Source organism: Zea mays, chromosome 3 (genome assembly GCF_902167145.1).
Source record: "Zea mays cultivar B73 chromosome 3, Zm-B73-REFERENCE-NAM-5.0, whole genome shotgun sequence".
NCBI lineage: Eukaryota > Viridiplantae > Streptophyta > Magnoliopsida > Poales > Poaceae > Zea > Zea mays.
In genome coordinates this window covers 174166991-174175353 of record NC_050098.1, presented here as the reverse complement: position 1 = coordinate 174175353, position 8363 = coordinate 174166991, and positions in this window count along the sequence as shown.

Below are 8363 nucleotides of genomic sequence, written 5' to 3'. Positions count from 1 at the left end.
TAGTGAAGAGAGCGTCTCTATGTGAAGGTACAAAAGGGTAAAACTACTTCCTCTCATTTACACATGTACCTAGATCTTCCTTTTCTACACATTCTTTGCATATCTTGTATAAAAGGAAGAGAAAGCATGTCTATGCATTAACCCTGCTTCATACCTAGTTTAACTTCTCAAAAAAAATTCATTCCTACATTCATGCATCTTTGTTAAAACTAGGTGAAGTAATTTTATTATCAAAGAGCTTAAAGCTTAACCGTGTAACGAGGATAAGCTACCTTTGTTCCAAAGGTGGAAGTTCCTTAATGACTCTTTGAAATCCTTAAGGGTAAATGCTTGAGATGTTTATAACATGCTTTCATAAGTGCATAGTCTGTCATGAGCATCACACTTATATTATGACACATTGCACTTCACATTATCTATGATATAAATATGTTCTCATTAACCTAATTATGTGCAATTGGCATTTAAGGCCAAAATATGTGTTCCTCTCAATGCACAAATTTAGGGGGAGTAATCTATGTTATAGAAAACTATGATTAAGCTTAATTGACACATCTTTTGATCATATCTCTTTATCTCTACTACTAATGTGGTTTCAAGTGTATTTTATGCCAAGTTGTAGAATTGAAAGGGAAATGGAGTCTTCGGCGAAGACAAGGCTTCCACTCAACTCCATCGGTATTATTTATCCTTCGCCATCACTCCACATAATACTCTCAATTGGTATAATTTTCACTCTTATTACTCATACCAATGGGGAGAAAGTAAAAAGGGTTTATATTTCACTCACAAGTATCCGTTTTTGGCGATTCATGCCAAAGGGGGAGAAAGTATTAGCCCAAAGCAAAAGGACCGCACCACCACCACCAATTTTAAAAGTTTTTAAAGAAGTTTTCATTTGGTATTGAATCTTTGATATATTTCAAATTGTATAACTAAAACCCTCTTGAACACTGAGAGGAGAATTTTATTGAGGGAGAGTTTTGTTTAAGTCAAAGGAAAAGCATTTGAAATAGGGGGAGAAAATTTCAAATCTTGAAAATGCTTCTTGCAATCTTATTCATATACCTTTGACTATTTGCAAAAGGTTTTTGAAAAGAATTTTTACAAAGAATTTGCAAAAACAAAACTAGTGGTGCAAGCGTGGTCCAAATGTTAAATAAGAAGAAAACCATCCATGCATATCTAGTAGAAATAATATATTGGTTTTGATTCCAAGCAACCTTTGCACTTACCTTATGCAAACTAGTTCAATTCTGCACTTATATATTTGCTTTGGTTTGTGTTGGCATCAATCACCAAAAAGGGGGAGATTGAAAGGGAAATAGGCTTTAAACCTTTTCCTAAATGATTTTGGTGGTTGAATGCCCAACACAAATAATTGGACTAACTAGTTTGCTCTAGATTGTATATTCTACAGGTGCCAAAGATTCAACACAAACCATAAAAAAGAATAAGTTAGGGTTCAAAAGAAAGGAGCAAAGAAAACCGAAGTGCTCCCTGGTCTGGCTCACCGGACTGTCCGGTGCACCAGGGAGGATCGACTTCAAACTCTTCACCTTCGGGTTTCTTAGGCGCAGCTCCGCTATAATTCACCGGACTGTCCGGTGTGCCACTGGACTGTCTAGTGTGCCAGCGGAGCAACGACTATCTGCGCGCAACGGTCGACTCTGCAAAGGTGAACAGTGCAACGTAGATGTCAGAGCAGAAGGTCAGAGGGGCACCGGACTGTCCGGTGCCGCATGAGGACAAAGCCTCCAACAGTCGACCAGCTCCATGCCCTAACGACAGGATGACGTGGCGGCGCACCGGACACTGTCCGGTGGTGCACCAGACTGTCCGGTGCGCCCATCGCTAGCAGCCTTCTCCAACGGCTACAATTTAGTTGGTGGTTATAAATACCACCCCAACCGGCCACTTCAAGGTGTGGGAGTCCAAGCAACATTCCAAGTCATATAGTTGACATATCCAAGCCCTCCCAACCACATATATTCATTGATCTATTCTATACACAAGATTTAGACCACTACAACCAAAACAAGTGCCACAAAAGAGAGAGCAAGCAAAAGAGAGCTTCTCTTGTGAGTTTAGCAATAGCGCCTTGTAAGAGTCATTTAGAGAAAGTGTGTGCTACATCTTGTGATCATTCGTGCGTGGAGTTTTGACTCCCATTGAACTTCCTCCAAAGTTTTGGAGGCTTGTAAAGCTAGCAAGAGACACCTAAGTGTGTGGTGATCCTTGCGGGGTCTTAAGTGATCCTTGAGAAGAAGAAGAGCTCGCCGGTCTTGGTGATCGGTGGAGAGAGGGAAAGGGTTGAAAAAGACCCGTCCTAAGTCGACTCCTCAAGGGGGACTAGGCCTTCGAGGGCTGAACCTCGGTAAAACAATTCACCCATGTCTATTGTGTTTATTGCTTGTGATTTGCTTGTTTTCCCTCATTCTAAGTTCTCTTGCACTATTATTTGCTAATATTGTTTTGAGTTGCTTCAAGTTAAATTCTCATTTAAAAGAAGCAACACCTTGCAAGAAAGAACTTGTGTTATCTTTCCTTATTTATCTAAGTCTTCTTGCTCTATACTCCATAGACTTATTAGTTGTGTTGACTTGCTAATTCCACATTCTTTAAAAGCAACACTCTTCGCAAGGAAAGGACTTAGTTTTTTTACACTCCAATAATTGTGCATCTTGTTCTAACCACTAATCAAGGGATCTAGTTCGTATTTAGAATTATAATTTTTAGGGTTCGCCTATCTACCCCCCCCCCCCCTCTAGGCGACTTTCACTTCTAAAAATGGGATCGGCCGCCACTGGCCCGGACGGTCCGCGCTCACGTGCGGACGGTCCGTACATGCGCAGATCGGCAAATTTATCGCCGATGTGTGTGGGAGGCTGTTGTTGCCCAAGGTACATGTCTATCGGCATCTTATAAGGGGGTTGGGACTGGTCGTGACAACCTGTAGCCGATGAATTACGTGTGTATTCTCTCAGTTCAACCTCGTGCGAAGGAAGATTTGCAATAGTAGACTTATCAAGCGCACGCACTAGCCTTTTATGATCATTTTGTATATCCCCTACGATACGTTGCATCTGCTCTCGCTGTTCATCTATGTAAGCTTTAAGAGATTGGGGTTAATTTGTGCTACTTACATTGGGGGAAATCGTAGTAGGTCGGAGCGAAGCTAGATCTGTCGCCCGTTGCCGAACAACTTTGTTGTTCCTGTCCACCTTGAAGTCGGCCAGGAATTTTGCCTTTGCTTTTTGGATCGGCTGCTCCTGGCGCTCCTCGAACAGGAGTTGTTCTTCAGCCGGCAAGGTTTCCCATGTTGGCATAATGATATTGCTGGTGGAAACTTCAGAGCTATCCTTTGAACCGGCCATTGAGGATCTCGATAGGTCTATATGAAATCTTCCCCAGCGGAGTCGCCAAAAGTATGTTGGCATCTTTTTCAGGTGCCAAACACTCAACAAGAACCGTGGCGGTGCTCTTTGCGCAAGGGCGGACGGTCTGCGGCCAGGGGCCGGACGGTCAGCGCGTGCGCAGGGGCGGCGGAAGATCGCCGGCGGCGCCTGGATCTCGCTCCCGGGAGGGACCCCGTCGAGGAGTAGAGATCCTAGGTGATGTCTAGTCTCGGGTAGACCGACCTAGACTCCTCTAATCGACGTAGAGCTGAAGAATTTGGGGATTGGAAGACTAACCTAGAACTAGACTAGAACTACTCCTAAGGATAAATGTAAATTGTATTGATTGAGGGTTCGATTGATTAATTCTAATCGGCCATAATCCTCTATATTTATAGAGGAGGGGGGCTGGAACCGTTACAAACTCATCTCACGAGTTAATCCCGCGAATTTCGCCAACAAACATAGCAAGAAACTCGGAACCCTAATTTGTTTTGCGCAGACGCGGACCGTCTGGCCCACAGATGCGGACCATCCGGACCGTCCGCCGCTTATTTTGGTGCTCAACAAATACTGTATTAATCTCATGACTGAAAAAATAACAGTGAAATACTAACAATCACGTTACGCAGGCCAACTGCTTCTCTAAAGCTACGTACGTACGCTCCTAAATCAAGTTACGCAGCCGCAAGAACCTCCAGCAGTGCACGCTTTGACGCCTCTGTTTGGTTAGGCGTAATGCCTTGCTTCTCAGGGCTGTGCTATTCCTTTATATAGGCAATGTACAGGGAGAATTACATGTCTGCATATCTGGCAGGCAGTCTAGCTATCGTAAGAAATAAAGTATGCACGAGATTACAGGAATGCAGTCTAGCTATCTAAGGAAGGAGTGCATGCAGGCATTCCATGTACAGGTAATTTACTTCTATGTTTAACACCCCCTCAATCTGGACGATATGAAATTAAGTTCAGATTGCCACAAATCTTCTGAAAAGCAGGTCCAGGCAATGGCTTGGTCATAATATCTGCAATCTGGTCTTTCGATGAGATGATCCGGACATCAAGTTGACGAGAGGCTACACGCTCACGGACGAAGTGGTAATCAACCTCAACATGTTTTGTTTGGCGATGAAAAATAGGATTGGCAGAGAGATAAGTGGCGCCAATATTATCACACCATAGAGAAGGAGGTCGTGACAATGAGATGCCAAGTTCTCGAAGAAAAACTTGAATCCATATAAGTTCAGCCGTAGTGTTGGCAACAGCTTTGTACTCGGCCTCTGTACTCGATCGAGACACAGTCGGATGTTTGCGTGAACTCCAAGAAACCAAATTATTGCCCAAAAAGATGGTATAGCCTCCAGTACTTCGCCGATCATCCGGATTACCGGCCCAGTCGGCATCAGAAAAGGCGCTCAACAGCATAGACCCAGACTTGGTGAAGCATAACCCATGAGAGGTAGTAGCTCGTAAATACCTTAAAATACGCTTGACAGCTGCCCAATGTGCTGTAGTAGGTGTCGAGAGGAACTGGCACACTCTATTGACTGAAAAGGAAATATCTGGACGAGTAAATGACAGGTATTGCAAAGCACCAACTGCGCTACGATAGCGCGTAGCATCTTCTAGAGAGAGGGGATCACCGTCATGGAGAGACAGCTTCTCCACAGGCAGCATGGGTGTAGGGGAGCCCGCAGAAGTTTCCATATTTGTACGTAGTAAAAGATCATTGATATATTTATGTTGTGTTAAGAGAAGGCCATTTGAGCTATGATGAACTTCAATGCCAAGAAAATAGCTGAGGTTACCAAGATCCTTGACAGCAAACTCCCTGTGTAGTTGGTGAAGGAGACGCTCCGTAGCGGATGAAGAGGAGCTCACAATAATGATATCATCCACGTATACAAGAATATACATGTGAATACCTTCCCGGTTGAAGATGAATAAGGACACGTCTGCTTTAGAAGGAATGAAACCCAACTGGATCAATGTAGTACTCAATCGTGAGAACCAGGCCCGTGGTGCCTGTTTGAGGCCATAAAGAGATTTGTCGAGTTTGCAAATATAATCAGGGTGATGGGTATCCTGAAAACCGGGAGGTTGCTTCATATAGATGTCTTCATTAAGAACACCATGTAAGAAGGCATTCTGGATATCAATTTGTCGAAGTGACCACCCATGTGTGACAGCCAAAGAAAGAAGAACCCGAATAGTAGTAGGCTTGACAACCGGACTAAAAGTGTCATCATAATCAAGACCGTACTATTGCTTAAAGCCCTTTGCAACTAGTCGAGCTTTGTAGCGGTCAATAGAGCCATCCGGTTTATACTTGAGTTTGAAAACCCATTTAGAATCAATCACATTAATACCGGAACGAGGAGGAACCAAGTGCCATGTCCGATTTCTGAGGAGAGCTGCAAATTCATCATTCATGGCCTAACGCCATAGTGGATGCTTGAGGGCTTGAACGTGTGAGTGTGGTTCAACAGTAGACACCCGTTCCACTGAATATGACACTGTTCCATCAGTACGAAGTTTAGGCTTACGAATTGCATGTTGCAGACGTGTACCATATGGATGTGGCTTGGGTCCTGCAGGTGATGTAGAAGCCGGGGCAACCTCTGTTGGGGGTGCCATGGAAACAGCGCCATGCAACAGACCGGTGGAAGATGGTGCAAGGCCCGGAGCAGGGGATGCTGATGAATCCGCTGCTATTGCCTGTGAAGGCTCCACCGCTGTTGGCGACATTTCCTGAGCCAATACAGGCTGTTGGACGCCAGGCATGGATTCGATGCCAGCTGCCACCATATTGGTGACCACGTCATGGGAGAAGTCTGGAGCAGGTTCCTCAGCAAGTGGCACCTGTCCGGAGTCTTGTGCAGGGTCGGCCGGAGGTGGGACAGCACACCGGTCTGCAGCCACAGTGTTAGCAGGAAACAAATTATGCAAATGATTATTGTTCCAAATATCACGGGTACTGCCCTGGGATGATTCTGCAACGGGGTATGAAGGAGTAGAAAAAGGAAATAGAGCCTCGTCAAAAACTACGTCCCGAGAAATATAGACTCGACCTGAATCCATATCTAAACATTTATAGCCCTTATGAAGTGAACTATACCCAATGAAGACACATGGTTTAGAACGAAAGGATAATTTGTGGCGATTGTAGGGACGTAAGTGAGGCCAGCAGGCACAACCAAAAATCTTGAGCAAGGAATAATTGGGTGGTGTTTGGAATAAACGTTGTAGAGGCGACAAGTTATCAATGACCCTAGTAGGAAGTCTGTTTATAAGATATGTGGCTGTGGTAAAGGCCTCATCCCAGAATTTGAGGGGCATGGCAGCATGTGCTAAAAGAGCGAGGCCTGTTTCAACAATGTGGCGATGTTTGCGTTCTGCTAACCCATTTTGTTGGTGAGTGTGTGGACAGGATACACGATGTCCAATACCAAGGGAAGTGAAGAAACGATTATGAAGTTTTTTATATTCGCCGCCCCAATCGGACTGAACGCACTTAATGTTTTTATTAAGACGACGTTCGACATGAGCCTGAAATTGTAAGAAAATGCGCCGAGCATCAGTCCTATCATGCATGAGATAAATCCATTTGAATTTACTAAATGCATCAATAAAACTAATATAATATTTGTATCCATCAATAGACACTGGTGCAGGACCCCAGACATCAGAATATATGAGTTCAAGAGGTGATGTAGCATGAAAAGTAGAACTATGATATGGTAATTGATGACTTTTGGCTAATTGACATGCATTACAGACAGTAGACAAACTAGTTTCTTCACGGCATGGGAGAAGATGGAGACTTAAAATGGACCGCACAACTTGGACTGAGGGGTGGTGACCAAACCGAGCATGCCATTGTGAAGGACGCGCCGAGCAGCTCAGATGTGCTTGTTTAACAAACGCAAGATCAGCAGGCTTGATGGGATAGAGGCCGGATTCACATTTTCCTTCCAGAAGAAGATTTTGAGTGGCACGATCCTTGATGAAAAAATGGGAGGGATGAAATTCAAAGAAAACATCATTATCACGGGTTAACTTATGAACAGATAAAAGATGTTTAGATATTTGAGGGACATGAAGAACATTATTTAATGCAAGAGGGCGAGTATCATTGTTAATGGAACAAGAACCAAGATGCTTAATTTGCAAACCTGCGCCATTGCCGACTTGCACGGTGTCATTGCCACGATATGGCTCCCTCACGGCGAGAAGATCCAACTCACTAGTTATGTGATCAGTTGCTCCGGTGTCACTATACCAGTTAGGATCGACATGATAAGAAGATGTTGCAGCAACTGCAGCTGATGGAGAGTCGTGTTGATAAGATTTGTCCATGCGATGCCAGCATTTGAGGGCCGTGTGACCCAACTTGCCACAAATCTGACAGGGGTCGCGGGTAGTAGGACCAGTATGTCCGGGTCCATGAAAAGAACTCTGGCCACGTGAATTACCACGACCGCGACCACGATGTTGAGAGCCTCCTCGCCCAGCATAGTTGGCCATAGTGCCAACGTTGAGACGCGTCTCCGCTTGATGTTGGAGCTGACGAGCTTCATACGACAGAAAATGAGCATAAATATCATCAAAAGTTAGAGCCTCACTCTTAGTAGTCATAGCTGTGACGAATGAGTCGTATTCTGGTCCAAGACCGGCAAGAAGATAGGCCACTTTTTCATCTTCACGGAGAGGTGCAGCAGCAGCCGCCAAATCAGATGCATAGCTCTTTATCTTGCAAAAATAATCAGCAGCAGAGAGATCCCGCTTCTTGATAGTAGCGAGATCCATCCGGATCTGAACAATGCGAGCCCGTGAGGCAGAAGAATACATGCTATTGAGGATATCCCAGGCTTCTTTAGAGGAGGACACAGTTATTATGTCACCGAGAACATCTTCAGTCATTGAAGAAAGGAGTCCGCTCAGGATCTGTTGATCCTGATTGAA